At 53.4% G+C, this 15,625-nt stretch overlaps 2 long non-coding RNA genes and 1 other non-coding gene across 4 annotated transcripts in view; 1 reads left to right on the top strand and 2 right to left on the bottom strand.

Annotated features, from left to right (window-relative positions):
• The window catches only part of LOC140690568 (uncharacterized), a 42,402-nt gene extending 31,918 nt beyond the window's left edge, over positions 1–10,484 (top strand). For both annotated transcript variants that reach the window (XR_012065871.1, XR_012065872.1), the window contains 2 exons: positions 9,444–9,687; positions 10,370–10,484. This is a non-coding gene — a long non-coding RNA (uncharacterized lncRNA). The remainder of the gene's footprint in view (positions 1–9,443; positions 9,688–10,369) is intronic.
• LOC140690569 (uncharacterized) lies at positions 9,546–10,788 on the bottom strand. The gene is made up of 3 exons (XR_012065873.1): positions 10,645–10,788; positions 10,228–10,363; positions 9,546–9,680 (listed from the first exon to the last, which is right to left on the bottom strand). It is a non-coding gene; the product is annotated as an uncharacterized lncRNA (long non-coding RNA).
• Positions 10,789–14,457: 3,669 nt separating this feature from the next.
• On the bottom strand, positions 14,458–14,531 carry TRNAP-AGG (transfer RNA proline (anticodon AGG)). The gene has a single exon. It is a non-coding gene; the product is annotated as a tRNA-Pro (tRNA).
• Between the last annotated feature and the right edge of the window lie 1,094 nt (positions 14,532–15,625).

Genomic DNA, 15,625 nt, shown 5'->3' with positions numbered 1-15,625 from the left:
GAGCCTTGGGCGGCAGCACAGCGAGAGCAGCTTCGTTGCCCAGAGTTGACAGGATTTCAAGAGGAAGACTTAAGGTCTCAGTCAGCGTGTTGGTGGTCAGGTCTGATTCCTTCTGGGCTTTTTGAAATATGAAAATTAGCATGTGGATGCTTTTTACTGACTTCCTGGCCCCTTCGCCGTCTGAGGGCCTTGGCTAGAGAAGGCAAAATCAGAGAAAAATCCAGAACGGACCGTGCACTGACTGCTGTGTGAACGGGGCAACCCCCTTAGCTGGGGTCCTTTGGGGATCAGTTCTACACGCACATGGGAGTCACACTTGGACAGGAGTAGAAATTAAGGATTTATTATACGCACACGTCCCAGAGAGGAGACCCAGCACGCCCAGAGGGCCACACACGTCACCCAAAGCTGAGTGAGCTCGGCCGACGGGAAAGCAGACCAGGAGAGCGTGGTGGGTGGCGCCTCTGCTGGGGTCCGGGGCGGGGCGGCCCTGGCAGGAAGGAGGCATGTCCTTGGCTGCTTTGAGCTCCGCTGGGTCAGCAGGGAGGCGGGGAGGCTGGCTCTGTGAGGCTCTCACAGGTGGGCGGGTGGCTGTGGAGTCCCGAGGCCACAGGTGTGTTACAGCTGACCACCTGAGCCTCAGTGGCTCTCAAACAGGATGGATTCTTCTTGCCACCGAGTGGGGGAGATGTTGAGTGTAGACAGGACGTGTCTCCGAGGTCCTGGACAATCAGTGTGAAAACAGAGGGTAGAAGCGGGCTCCCCCGATTTGATGGCTGGCGCTCAGCAGCCGGTGTGCAGCCAGTCTCCGCACTCAGCAGGGCAGAGGCAGGCGCACCGGGCTGGTACCTGAGGGTCTAAGGAATTTGCTAACTTCACTTAGAGTGACGACATGGTTTCACAATATGTGGAACCTGAAATAAAGGAAGAAGGGGACACTAGTGAACTCATCTGTAGAAGAGAAACAGACTTGCGGACTTGGTAAACAATTTTATGTTTAAAGGAGATAGGATGGGTAAATTTGGGAGTTTGAAATTTGCAAAGGTTAACCACTATATATAAAAACAGACAAAAAACAAATTTCTGTGCAGCACAGGGAACAATATTCAGTATCACGTTATAACCTTTAATGAAAGAGTATGAAGATGAATGCATGTATATGTATGCGTGACCGGGACACTGTGCTGTGCACCAGAGACTGACATATCGTAACTGACTGTACTTCACCAAAAAAAATTGCTAAAAACCAAAACCCTTCAGTTTTGCTTTGGAAGATTTCCCAGCTTCTCCAAGTGGCTGGAGGGGTATCTGTCCTCGCCAGAGCGCTTGACGTTCACACAGGAGGGTCTCTGAGTGGCCTGGACCCTGCCTTCCTTGGCCAGCAGGTGCCGAAGGGCTCCGGGTCTCTCAGTGACCTTTTGGGCCAGAGGTTCGCGGGCTTCTTGAACTGGAGATGAGTTCTGGGTATTTCTGGAACATGCTCTGTGTGGGCAGCAGACAGCTGTCGACTTGCTGAGATATTTGATGTAGTTTGACCCGGGGAGGGGGCAGCACCTGCCCCCATTGCAGCTGCCTCCACTATTACAACCTATGACTGGAGGTGTGGGGGCCGCATGCCTCAGCCTCTGCCCGTGTGAGGAGAACGGAGACAGTGCGATGGGGCAGATGTCGTGGGCGCTCCCGATGCCACGAGCTGTGAAGGGGAGGCTCACACCATTAGGGGAAGGAAAGCACAGCAGGTGTGCATTTTCCTTGGGGCCGCAGTCTAGTCCCCTGGAGGCAGCAACTAGGGCGTAATAATCTCCAGGTCTGTCCCGTGCATGGACAGTTGTGGGGTCTGGGAGGACAGAGGCATTTGGCTGGACTGTGCAGGGATCTGGGCGAACATACAAGGTGCCTGGAATTTGGGTCCCCTCAGCTGGATAATAATGGAGGCCCTGACTTTCCCCAGATGTTCACGTCTCCAGGGAAGCCTTGCGGCCCCAGGACTTGGGACCATCTAGCCAAATTCAGAACAGCCTCAGTGCTGTGTGCGCAGGTGCACGTCTGTGCAGCAGACCCAGCTATCGGGTTAACCTGTGTGCTGCCACCTCCGCGGTGGGGTGCCACCCTGAGGTCTGGGCAGATGCCGAGGGGGTTGGGGTGGCAGGGAGGTGAGTGCCGTGGGGCCCTGGGAAGCGGCTGTGGAGGCCGGGAGCCTGAGAAGTGCGGTGCATGAGAGGGTTGGCGGTGGGAGGGCTCCGGGTCCTGGCTAGTAGCTTAGGGAAGCAGAAGTTGTGAGACATGTCTATCAACCCCCATGAAAAGAGCAGATGGGGAGGGCCTGGTCTGGGGAGCAGGGCAAGGGGAAGTGATGTGAGGAACGCGGGTGGCGACTGCACCCCACAGGGGCCTGCCCCGCCTTCAGCGGCGTCACCGTGAGGTTAGTGACTCGCGGTTCTGTGGAGCCTGCGGAGGCCGCGGGCACCAAGGTCGGGCGTTTTGTAATCTCAGGGGAGTAGAACCCAGGAGATCGTGTGGATCCAGACAGTGATGCAGGACCTGGGGAAGCAGCGTGGGGTTGACAGGAGCCCGCGGGGACCAGCGTGGGCGAGAGGTGGAAGGCGGGTCAGGACGTCATGTTCAGTTCCAGTGGGGAGGCGGATGAAGCGTTGTCACCTCCGGGGGCGTGGAGCGGGGGTCTGCCCTGAGAGTGAGTGCCCTCCCAGGTCCACGGCCAGAAGCCTGGGGCCCCGTGTGGAGGTGCAGCTTAGTGAGGCCTGCAGACCTCTGTTGGAATCCTGCCAGAAGCGTCTGAACTGACGCTAAGTTTCAGTAACTCTTGGGGATCATTGGGACATAATGGGCCAAGGCCTGGGTAGCTTCTCTTATGGTCTGACCTTGACATTCCATCCACAGAGAATAAATCTTCTGGTCACCTGTACACTCAGCTGACACAGTGGCCCTGGGTATAATGGGGACACAGTCCACAGACTGAGTTCTACAAACAACATTAGGGGCAGTTGAACAGAGTGGTCTGCAGAGGGGATGGATTTGGGGTTGCTGTTCAAGCCAGCCACAGACCCTCTGGCCAGTTAAAACTGTGTTCCGGATCAGTATCCTGCCCTGTAAGGGCCGGACGTCTGTGCCATCGGTGTCACTTCTAGTAGATTCCGAGCCGCCCAGGCTGGATGGCGTGTGGGCCTGACGGGTGGTCCCTGCAGTCCAGCTCCCAGCTGCCCCCTTCTGGAGCGCAATTTGGAGTGTCTGGGGCCAGTTGGTTGCAGCGGACATTGGTCACGGAGAGCCCCGCGGGTCTGCCAGCCGTCCCAGGGGCTCCCAGCCAAACCCATGGAGACCAATGACCACAGCCAGCTGAGCACCGACAGCGATTTACCGTGGGGCCTCGAGAGTTTGTGGTCTGAGGGAGTCGTACAACCTCCAGGACGGTGTTTTGAGGCCACAGGCCCCTCTCCCAGTTTGTCGAAGCCCCCAGAGGCCTCTGAGAGGGAGGCTGCGCAGGGTCATCCTTGGTGTTGGTCGTTTCCAGGTGTGACTGACACTGAGGGGATGAAATTCGCCATCTCCTTTGATGGCAGCCTCACGGTTCCACTGCTGCTCTGACCTTTGCCTCCTGCGGGAAACTGCATGATTGGGTGCATGAACCAGCACTTGTGACCTGAATAAACAGGCAGCTGCTCGGGTTCGCGCCTGAGCACATCTGGATGTTTGTGTGTCCAGACCAGGCAAGCAGGACCTTATTCTGGGCTTTTGACAGTTAATGGGTCAAAGCTTTTGACTGGCCCTTGATCGGGTTTCCGTGCTGAAGGGGGTGGGGACTTGGCTGAGAAATCAGGTTGATTTGAGGGTGTTTTGCTTTTGGATGAAATCCAGACGCAGTCATCCCCTGTTGAAGATAACAGGGGTCTTATAACTGAAAAGGAGACTTTTAGGGGGTCAGAGAAATCTGTGTGGGCTGTGTGTTCCTCGAGGAGGTGTGAACTTGGCCATATTAATGCCTGTGGTGATGGACTCATCAGGGTTCCTTCCCCCCGACTCTAACAGGAGCTCTTCAGGGGTCCATCATGACGTTCAGTTAGTTGCTTGTGGGCAACATGAGGGACGGTGGTTCCAAAGACGCCTTGCCCCAGGGCCCACTGGGGTGCTGTCTGGGGGTGAAACGTGCCCGTCAACCTGGATCTGTCATACCTGGAGGCCCCAGAATAGCTTCAGTCCGCCCTTGGGTGGGTGTCCCGGTGTTGACTTGTGCGTGGGAAACGGCAGCAGAAGTCCCATAAAGGAGTCGATCCACGTTAACGCATAAGGAGGGGCCCCAGAGGCAGATGGCAGTCGTCCTGCGTAATCTGTGTGCCACCGGGGGGGCATATCTTAGAGCGGCACCCCACTGGGGCAGCTGACAGTGTTCAGTCTGGCACTGACGTTACAGCCCTCAGCAGACGTTTTAGTACGTGAGGGGCCCAGAGCGAGTCCGCACGGTCCTGTTGGTTCTTCCAGGGCATGGATGTCCCTGGGACCTGAGGGTACCTGTGCTCCTAAGAGCTGAGGATGAGGACTCTCCTTTGAGGGGACCATGGCCAGTGAGACAGTTTGCATCCTGGAGAGCTGATTGGCCAGACGGTGTCTCTCGGTGGGTGAGGGCAGGTGTCTGTGTGATAACTATTGGAACTGAGGCTGGGCGAGTTCTTTCCAAACGTAAGAGCCCCAAGGCCAGCAGCCTTGTATTAAAGAATTCCTCGCTGCCACTGGCCAGGCCACAGCACTGGTCCGCTGGCAACGCTACGACTTGGTGAATATGTGAGTTTAGGGTGACTGCCTATGTATGGCATTTTCAGAGCCAGAAATACAACTTCTAACTCAGTCAACTGGGCAGAATTTAGGACCCATCTTTAGAGAGGAAGTGAAGGCCAGATGGCAGCCCACTGCTCACCAACAGGTTGCCTCACATACAGAGGTGATGCCATCGGTAAAGAACACCAGCTCCCTCTCCATGTCAGACATGTGGTCCCAAGGAGCCCGCCACCCAGCCAGGAAGGGAAAAGCAGAGGTGTCTTTGTCAAGATCTGTAAATCTGCGGACAAGGTGCTGAGCACAGGGGGGGCCACGTCCTTCTACAGTTTGGAGAGGCCCTGTGTGTCAGATCTGGCACTTTCCGGTGGGTACCACCTCCACTTTAGCAGGGAGGCTTCTGTGGCCATGTTGAGCCATTGCTGGGAGATGTGATGGTTAATTTTATGTGCCCACTGGACTGGGCCTCCGGATACCCAGCTATTTGGCTAAACATTATTTCTGGGTGTGTCTGTGAGGGTGTTTCTGGATGAGGTCAGCACTTGGACTGGTGGACTCGGTAGATCAGATTGTCCTTTCCAGGGTGGGTGGGCCTCACCCAATCAGTTGAGGACCTGAGTAGGGAAAAAAGGCATAAGAAGGAAGAATTCAGCTTGTCCTGCCTGACTGCTTGAGCTGGGGTGTTGGTCTTGCCCTGCCCTCAGTGCTCCTGGTCCCCAGGACTCTGTCTGGACTGTGCTACACTGCCTGCTGCCGGGGCCTGCAGGCTGCAGATGGCAGGCTGTGGGACTTCCCAGCCTCCGTCATCATGGAAGCCAGTTCCTTATGATACATCTTTTTCCTTCCTTGTGTCTGTTGGCTCTGTTTCTCTGGAGAGCCCTGACTATTACAGGAGCCACCTCTCACCCGGGGCAGAGCAGGAGTCTATGCAGTGCGTTCACTGGGGCCAGTTAAGAGCCTCAGCCTCTGCTGGCAGCCCACAGGAGGCCAGAGCTCGACGCTCCATGGGTGTGTTGGGGGCAAAGGAAGCCATTTGACCCCGAAGCCTCTGAGCACCAGCAAGGCCACGTTTGGTTCAGTCACCGAGGTGTGGTCTCACGCGGCCCACGTTGCTGAACAGCATTGAGCTCCCGGGCAGTGGTGGTAGGGCATGTTGTGCAGCCTGCGTGCTGGTCCCACAGACGCTCATCGGGGCTCCCCCAGGGCACCGTAGGAGCCTTCCTGGTAATCTGATGAGTGAGCTGAAGCAGGCAGCAAGGTGTGGAATATGCTGTCTCCAAATGTGGGAGGTCTGAGTAAGTGCTGGGCCTGCTCGGGTGTCTGGTGGCCTAAGTGGAGGCAGGGTGGGGTGTCCCTGGAGCGGGGTGAGGTAGCGCACGGCGGTGCAGAGCAGCACACGCAGGCCGGCGGGTAGGTCCCAGCCGGACAGCCCGTCCCTTAGCCACGTGCAATTGGTGAGGGTCCCTGGGGGGGTCGGGGGATCCTCTGCCCATGCTTAGAGGTGACCTTGTCCTTGTCACCAATTATGGTGGAAAAGGGGCCAGGTCCCTTGGCTGGGGTCCTGGGGATCATTTCTTCTTTTTTTAAAAAATGTTTTATGGGGGGTAGGTAATTGGGTTTACTTATTTATTAGTTTGTTTGTTTGTTTATTTTTAATGGAGGTGCTGGGGATGGAACCCAGGACCTGTGCACGCTAGGCACGCACTCTGCCACTGAGCTGTACCCTCCCCTCTGAGGATCACTTCTCCATGGCCACGGAAGTCACACTGGGAGAGGCACAGAAGTTAGAGACTTATTACACTCACAGGTCACAGAGGGGGCGAGCCCGGCACAGCCAGAGGGCCACACGCGTCGCCCAAAGCTGAGTGAGCTCAGCCGACGGGAAAGCAGGCCAGGAGAGCGTGGTGGGTGGCGCCTCTGCTGGGGTCCGGGGCGGGGCGGCCCTGGCAGGAAGGAGGCCTGTCCTTGGCTGCTTTGAGCACCGCTGGGTCGGCAGGGAGGAGGGGTAGGCTGGCTCTGCGAGGCTCTCACGGGTGCGTGTGCGGCTGTGGAGTCCTGAGGCCTCCGGGAACGGCTGGGTTACACCGTACAGGAGTGACTAAGTGACCCTGAAATGCCGTCCCTGAGGGAAAGCTGTTCCGTGAAGAATGTTTCCTTTAATAGCTTCCCGTCCGGCTGATTCCTCTGCCTTGGTGTCTGTCTTCTTACGCTGGCTGTATCTCTAAGCCCCTTCCATTCTTTTTGGAATAATGGAGAGCATGAGCGGTAGACGCGCTTCCTTGCTGTTTGCACGAGAAAAACACCAAAAGAAAAAAGTGTCATTCTTTTCACAAGGTTTCTTTTTTATTTTTTTGGCTTAAAGAATCTGATTTTTTTTTAAAATGTGACAGTGAATATATGTATGTCCATGTATAACTGAAAAATTGTGCTCTACACTGGAATTTGACACAACATTGTAAAATGATTATAAATCAACAAAAAATGTTAAAAAAAGAATCAGATTTTTTTAGACCACTTTGTGTATTTTTCCACACTGTGGCCAACTATTCAATTATGATGTGTGTAAAGAATGAGAAACATACTTTCTTAAAGTCCAGAAAGTGAAAATATATAAATTAAAGTCTAAGGAACATGCAGACCAGGGAGGAAGGGCGCCCCCTGGCTTCACCCTCCAAGCTCACACACCGCGGAGGGCGGCAGGTGGGGTTGAGGTTGGCGGTGGTCCCGGGGAAGAGGGAACATTCTAGGCTGCTCAGGATGAGAAGCCTGTCAGATCCTGGTGGGGTCTCCTGACAGAAATGGTTGAGACTGTCACCTCTGATCTGACTTTTGCCGGTGTACGCGGTCACCTGCATGTGACAGGTGGAACCACCAGACAGAAGCACTTCCCTCTGGAGCTTGATTGTCACACCTGAGACGCAGGAGAACCCCTGGGGCTCTGTCACAGCACAGGCCCCTAGGGTCCTCCACGGAGTCTCTCACTCAGCGGGAGCGGGGCGACTGGGTGACCTGCGTTTGTAACGAGTTCCCAGGTGGGCAACGCTGCTCTTCTGGGGAGTCCACTTAGGGACCTCTGGTCCGACGTTCTCTGGGGCAGCACAGACACAGCCCTCTCCCTGCCTGCGCCTCCAGCCTCCTGACATTGGCAGGTGGTGGGCCCGGCAGGGATGTTTCTCCCTGTTGCCCTCCCAACAGAACCCCTTTGCACCCAACAGTTGGGTACAAAAAGCAGTTTTTATTTAAAAAAAAAAAAAAGAGAACGGTTTGCCAAGAGGAGACCTCAGCTGTAAGAATGATGAAACAGGTGGAACTCGCTGAGAAGTCTGTTTCTAGAAAGAAAACTGGCCGTCAGTTAACAGAAGTTGTCCGTGGAAAGCAGTGGTACCAGGAAGGGGCAGTGTACGCTCTCGGAATAAGTCATAACGTCGAGGTACATGGAGAAATGAGAGGAGTGAGGGTATAGTTCAGTGGTAGAGTGCGTGCTTGGCTTGCCCGAGGTGCATGAGGGGCTGGTTCAATCCCCACTACCTTTGTTAAGGGGGAAAAAAGAGAGAGAGAGAAAAAAGAAGAAGAAATAGGAACAGCAGTCGCAGGAGCCTTGTCCAGCTGGCTGAGGCGCACGAGTGCCATCTGTCTCTGCTTGACAGAGAGCCCCGAGCGCCCACCTGGGTCTGAGTGATGTGCTGGACTCGCTTCCCAGCACACCTGGGACAGGCGGCAAGAAATCCACCGTCCTGCTTCATTCCTGGAACTTCCCAGGCCTGAGAGCCCTGGTGCTGGTGCACTAGGGTGGGGTGGGGGGCGGCCTCTGGGCTAGCCTCCCGTTGCTCTTACCAGCACAGCCTTTTCTGGCCCCCTGAGATGTGGGGCCCCTGAGTTCTGGCCCTGTGGCTGTCCCGTCGTGAGCATCGCTCGTGTCCCATGTCAGTATAAAAAGCCAGAGACTCCAGCGGGGAGGCAGACTTCATTTAGTCCGGGTGGGGAAAAGCTCACTTGGGTGCCAGTTCTCCCCGCAATGCTGTGGACATCCTGGGACACCCTGGGACATCACAGGGTCCCTCACGGCCATTCAGATGGAGTTGGTCGCTGTCTGCCAGGGGTGCTGCTAAGAGAGCTCCTTTTAATGGTGGAAGATAGAACGATATTACCTTAAAATCTCTTTGGACTTGGATTTTTAAACTTGATTTTGTGCAAATACCGACAATCCCCCCACCCCCAAAAAACCATCAAAAAATTACATTAAAAAATTAGAGACCACTGGCATGGCAAAACTTAAAGGAAGGCCAAAAAAAGGCCTTAAAATAATACATCTGGGAAACAATAAAAAGATCACACGGTCACATTCAAAAGATAAACCCCTTCAAGAGAAATGGCTAAACGTTCAGTATGTTAAAATAAAGAACATCTGTCCTCTTACGAGTTTTGCCCAAGTGAATGTAACTCCTGGCAGGAAACCTAAACTTTTCACAGTGTGTGTTTTGTGATTTATTTTTAGTTGGTTTCCTGGGAAAATTGTAATTTTCATTCTAAAGTAGCTCATTTTAAAGTATAATATTTTATTGCCACTCGTGGCTAAAACTTTTCCATGGGAAAGAATTTCTGATTTTTATCATGGAAGTCAATGCAGGAACGTGAGTTTACTGCAGCTCCCTTTGCAGGCATTTCAGGGAGAGTTCATCACTGAGGCCGGCTGGACAACTCCCAGGCTCCAGCCATCAGCCTCGGGAAACCGTCCTCCAGACGCAGAAGGTCTCACTCGCCAGGCTCTTCCCTGCAGCGTGGCTGGTGAAGTTCACGGACCCTCTGCGATGGGGACCCTGACACCCACATCCAGCTGCTTCCGGATGCAAATGACTTGCCACCCTTACAAAGTGCCAGGAATGAAGCTGGGTTTTCTGTAAGGTAATTTTGTGGGTTATCGCTGGGGGGGGGGAGATGATTTGGAGAGAACAGTTCAAAGTGAGCTGGAAGGGGCTCCAGAACATTCCAAATTAATGCTTCCTTCAGCTGCACGTGTCGTCCAGGGCACACTGGGACGTCAGCGAAGCAGATCCCACCCCAGATCCTTCCAAGCAGAAGGAGGGAGCTTGGCAGAGCTATGTCTACGTGACGTGCGGGTGTGCAACACTCCTGTTCAGCCGAGCCGCGGCGACGGTCACGAGGGACAGCTGGCCTGAATGTTTCCCTCTGGGCATATGTGGGACTCACAGGGGAGGTTAGGGAAGCTCACACAAGTGACATCGCGGGGCACTTTCAAAGCTAGGGCCTCCCGGCAGGGCCTTCCCACCTCAGGCAGTGTCTCCGGCCACAGAACTCGGGGTGGAAGCGGGAGGGGTCGTCGGGTGCCCCAGGTGTGGTCCCTTGGTTTCCAGCCTCCCTCTCTGGGACCCGGCGCCCCCCCCCCCCCACCTGAGACGCCCCGTCTGTTGGCCTCGGACTCACCTTGCCTTGGGCTCTGGGCGATTGCTCCCGAGGACCAGGGAAGCAGGAGCTTGGGTTCCCGGCCCGCGTGACAGGCGGCCCCGCGACTGTGATGTTAGTGGTTGGTGTTCTATAGCTCTTGTTTATTTTTTTCTTGCTACAGAAAGAATATGTTCATGGCAAAAAAAAAAAAGTTACAAAACCGGACATGTGACAAGAAAGTGGGTCTGCACCTGCTTCGCTTGCCTCGCCCGTGAGGCACCCGTTCTGCTTACGCCCCTCCCGACGCTTAGAACGAAGCCCACGGCCCCGGCCTGGCGGCGGGACGGCTCCCCTCGCGCACTCCCCGCCTGGGCGCTGTGCCCGCCGCTCCTCGCCTGCCGCGCCCCGGCCGCCCGTGGCCTGTTCCTTGTCCCCCGAGACGCGGACTTCGCTCACCCCAGGCCCCGGGCTTGGGGCGCCCCGTGCAAGCCACGCCACGGAGCCCCGCGCCCGGCCCCGCCCGTGACTCCGCCCCGCGCCGGTCTCGGCGTCACAGCCCGCTCGCGTTTCTCGCCAGAGCTCGCCTCCGCCTTCTGTTATCTTCGTCTCAAAAGAGGTTTTCGTAACAGCTGTTTTTCTGTTTTATTGGGCTATAATTGACATGTAGCCGTGTAAATTCACCTTCAGGGCTGCCTTGATACATGCCCAGGCTGGAGCCAGTTAGCGCTGAGCTTGTCCGCGGCGGCTCCCCAGCGAGAGTCTGCTCGTGAGGCCGGAGCCCTGCTGGTGCCGACGGGAGAGCTCCGACCCCTTGGCTCCCGGCCCTGACGGAGGGCGAGCGCCTTCCCGAGGTGGGCTTGGCTGCCACGCTTTCTGGCGGGTCTTGTGCGGCCGTCCCCCCGAGGGTCTACGCCAGCTTGCGTTTCCGCCCTTACGCGGGGGACCGGCCGCTTCCTCGCCGGGAGGCCCGGCCCGCGAGCTCTCACGCCCAGCGCAGGCGTGGCTCCTGGTCGCCGCTCCTCGCCTGCGTCTGCTCTCTGTTGTCCCGCATCAGATACTGACTTTACGGCTAATCCACTCGTTCCCAACTCCTGTTTAAAACTCACTCTACTCTTTTTTTAAAAAGTGAACGAATGAATGAATTTTTAAAAAATCGAGGCTTAATGGATACATTATCTTAGTGTCAGGTGTGCAACAGGATGCTTTGGTATTTGTGTCCATTGTGGAATAATCACCATAACGTCTAGTTTACCATCTGTCACCATACGTCGTTACACAAGTTTGAATGTGTTCAGGGCTTTGAAGATTTACTCTTAGCAACTTTCGAATATGCAATATAGTATTATTAGTTATAGTTGCTGTACTGAGGATCCGTGTGACCTACTTATTTCATAACTGGAAGTCTGTACCTTTTGGCCTCTTCACTCATTTCACCTGCCCTTCACCCCCCCCTCCCCTCTGGCAACCACCAATCTGTTTATTTGTATCTATGCTTCGTTTCGCTTTTTAGATTCCACGTATAAAGGAGGTCATAGGTTTATTGGTCTTTCGTTACCTGGCGTTTCACTTTACATAGTGCCCTCAAGGTCCATCCATGCTGTTGCAAAGGGCAGGACTCCATTCTTCTTTATGACTGAGTAGTACTCCATGAAAGACATGCCACTTCTTCTTTATCCATTCATTTATCAGCAGTCACTTAGGCTGTTCCCCATCTTGGATACTGTAAACAGTGCTGCCATGAATATGGGGTGCAAATATCTTTTTGAATTAGTGTTTTCATGTTCTTCAAATGAATATCCAGAAGTGAAACTGCTGGATCATGTAATAGTTCTATTTTTAATTCTTTGCATCATCCAGTCCTTTTCCTCCTAATTCCCCTGAAGCAGACAGTAGTTTCTGAATTGCTCAGAAGGAATCAGTTAATGGTCAAATATTAAACAATCCTTCTATGTAACTAACCCCGCGCTGACTGGCTGACCACATCCTTCTCACCCGAAGTATGTGCTCAGCTCATGTGTGTATACCTTCTGCTTTCATCTTCATATCAACAAGAAAGTGACGCCCGTTCCTGCTTTACGGATGAGAACCCCGACTGTCAAGCCACGCAGCCACCAAACAAGGGGACAAGGATGTGCATCTTCGCCCTTTATGTCTTCATTCAGTGGCTGTGTATTCCAGTCCTGCTCAATGGCAAGCACCGTGATCAGCGCTGAGGATACAGTTCTAACCAGACACCCGCAGCTCCTGTCCTGTGTGATCCGCATCAGAGTGACAGGACAGATGTTTGACAAACATGTACATGATAAGCATTAAACTGCAACTGTGCTCAGTACAACAAGAGAGAGATGCAGAAAGCCATTAAGACGCTGAACAAGGTTGAGAACTTTTCTAGGGGCCCAAGGAAGGCTCTGAGAATCAGGCCATGCAGATGGGAGCTGAGTGCCCCAGCCGCCGGTCAGTGCCCGGGACCTTCCAGCACCCAGTCCATCCACGAGCTGAATTTAGCCACGTTGAGTGACCCCAACCAAGATCAGCAGAAGTGAGCTCACCGTGAGAAACGGAAAGCGTTGTTTTAAGCCGCTAAGTTTTGGGGTGGTTTTGTATACAAGCAGAGAAAGCTGAAATAGAATCTATGACTAAACAGAAAATGACATCTTACATGTTTGCCTGCGGTCACTTGGACTGAAGGACTCAGCAAAGCCAGGCTTTTGCAGCTGACTTTACAGCTGCCATTATAAGGCAGTATATAGAATATTAGCCCTTTGGGCCTCCAGCTCTGTGGTGTAGAGTGACAGCTTTTACTGACACTGGGAAGATGGGAGAAGAAGTTCAAATCCTAACATAAGCCCCAATCCAGGATCCTCCTGAGCTGTGTTAATAGAGTCTCTTGTTCCCACATGGCGACAGTAGCTAAAAATCAAAAGCAAAGTTAGACGCAGTGGTTTCCCAAACTGTAGTAACGATGGAATTTAAAGGGCCCTCCGCTAAAGCATCAGATGGGAAGCGATGCCACCGAGCACTGGACCAGGGTACCCGGGAGGATGAGGAGGCTCGGGGCACCTCGCAGGAGCTCGCATCCACCCCCGTCTCTGAAGTCGCTGCAGCTTCCTTGCAGGAGGGAACTGCTCCGCAGGAGCAGAGACCTGCAATTACACTCAGATCCTGGGGGTGAATCTCAGAGTCAAATCACAGAGCAGAAAGCTTTCTGCGGTGGCTTGAACACATGTCCTCAGATTCCATGTGGCCTCCCCTTGAACCCGGGTGGGCCTCTGTGGTGCTGTGTGATTTCTGAGATCTGGACAGAAGAGGTCACATGGCTGTGCCTTAGGACACTCACTCTGGGAGTCTCCAACCATCTTTTATATATATATTTTTTTCTCCAGCTTTATTGAGATAGAATTAACATATTGTGTAAGTTTAAGTTGTACATAGTGATGATTTGATATGTATAATGTATTGTGGAGTGATTACCTCACACATCCATCACCTTACATAGCTCTGTGTGTGTGTGTGTGTGGTGAGAACATTTAAGATTTACTCTCTTAGCAACTCTAGCTGTCTTGTAAGAATTCCGGCTACTCTGGGGCCACCATGTGAAGAGACCACACAGAGAAGTGGTCGGGGGACTCCAGCTGCTTTCTAGCTCCCAGCCCAGGAGCCAGACGTGGGCGTGAAGAGCCGTCGGGGTGGCTACCACCCACCGATAACCACGTGAAAGACCCCGCTGAGAACCGTCCTGCCAACCTTGGTCAACCCAGAGCCAAGGAGGTAATAATAATATGAGACTGTATTGTTTCAAGCCACTATTTTGGGACAGTTGGTTTCACGGCAACACAAAACTGGAGCACGCCCCCACCAAACAGGTTATGTGACATCACTTTACACTGGGAGCATCTTGGGAACATGCATGTAAGCAGGTGCTGAGGGGGAAGCAGCAGCCACTGTCTGCTGTCCTGAGGAGGAGAGAGAGGGACGTCTCACGAGGGATCACTTTATACGTCGACCTGGCTAGGCTGTTGTGCCCGTTTGGTCAAACCCAGTCCAGGTGTTGCTGTGAAGGTATTTTGTAGATGTGACCGACATTTGCTATCAGTTGACTTTTTAAAAAAAATTTTTTCATTTTACAACCTGTATTATCATTTTATATTTTTACCTTTTATTTTTTTCTATGTCTTTTTCAAGCCCAGAATTTTATCCTGCCTTTTTTTTTTTTCCGAGAGGGAAGGAGGTAGTTAGGTTTTATCTTTATTTATTATTACTTCTTTTAGATGGGGGTGCTGGGGACTGAACCCAGGACCTTGTGCATCCTAAGCACATGCTCTACCACTGAGCTATGCCCTCCCCTACTACCAGTTGACTTTAATTAAAGCAGGTTATCCTCTGTAATGGACCTCAAGCAGTCAGCTAATGTCCTTAGAGCAAAAGATTGAGGACTCTTTCAGGGAAGGAGGAATTCTGCCACCAGACTGCAACTTGAAAATTTGGCCTGAGTTCCTCACATTCAGACTCAAAACTGTGATATTAACTTTTGGCTGAATTTTCAGTCTGCTGGCCTGCCCCTACTGATTTTTGCCCCTACAACTGAGTGAGCCAATTGCTTATCAGTCTCTCATTCTAGATTGATTGATGGATATAGATATGACAGAGGTAGAGGTGGGGATAGAGATAGAGACAGAAATAGAGGTAGAGATGGTATGGTTCTGTTTCTCTGGAGAGCCCCAGGTGCTGTATCAGGGAAGCCTGGCATGTGAATGAAGTTGCTGCGGGTCATGCCAGCACATCCTCTGCAAAGGGAAGGGAAGAACATGCTGCTGGTCCTCACATCCTCATCACTCAGAAGGAAACACAGGATTGGCTGGGCTTCTCTGAAATGTGGAGACAACAAACGCCACGTCTGGTCACATGTGTGGTTTGACTTGGAACCTGGAAGCTGTAAGGGGCTGAGACACAGAGATCCTCCAGCTGGACCAGGAGGTTTGGAGACTGGGCTGGAGACCCTGCATGTCCACCAGGTGTAGGGTCCCGGTTGGGGTCAGCGGCAGCCCCACAGAAAGTCCAGGGCATCTCTGTGGCATTTGGAACAGAGCGGAGCCATTGCAGCCTTGACAACAGGAGGTGCTCTAGCCACAGTGATGGAAGTCCTCCAGCAACTGCATGAGCTTCTAGAGGAATGTGACCCCCACGGGAGCCCCAGTCCTGGCTGGTACCTTTGTCCCAGTCTTGTGAGACCCTGGGAGAGCACTCAGCTACACCACATTCAGCACCCCACCTACAGAAACTGTGAGATAGCACTGGAGTGTGTTAGGCTAAGTTTGCTGGAATTTGTTACATAGCAGGAGGTAGCTGATACAGACCCTAAGTGACCACATAGCCTTAGTTGCTTACTAAGAGCTGTGCATCTTCTGATTCATTTTTCCTTCAATTCAGAGTGTGCACC

The sequence above is a fragment of the Vicugna pacos genome, chromosome 31, assembly GCF_048564905.1.
Source record: "Vicugna pacos chromosome 31, VicPac4, whole genome shotgun sequence".
NCBI lineage: Eukaryota > Metazoa > Chordata > Mammalia > Artiodactyla > Camelidae > Vicugna > Vicugna pacos.
This window is presented reverse-complemented; position numbering and strand designations above follow the sequence as displayed.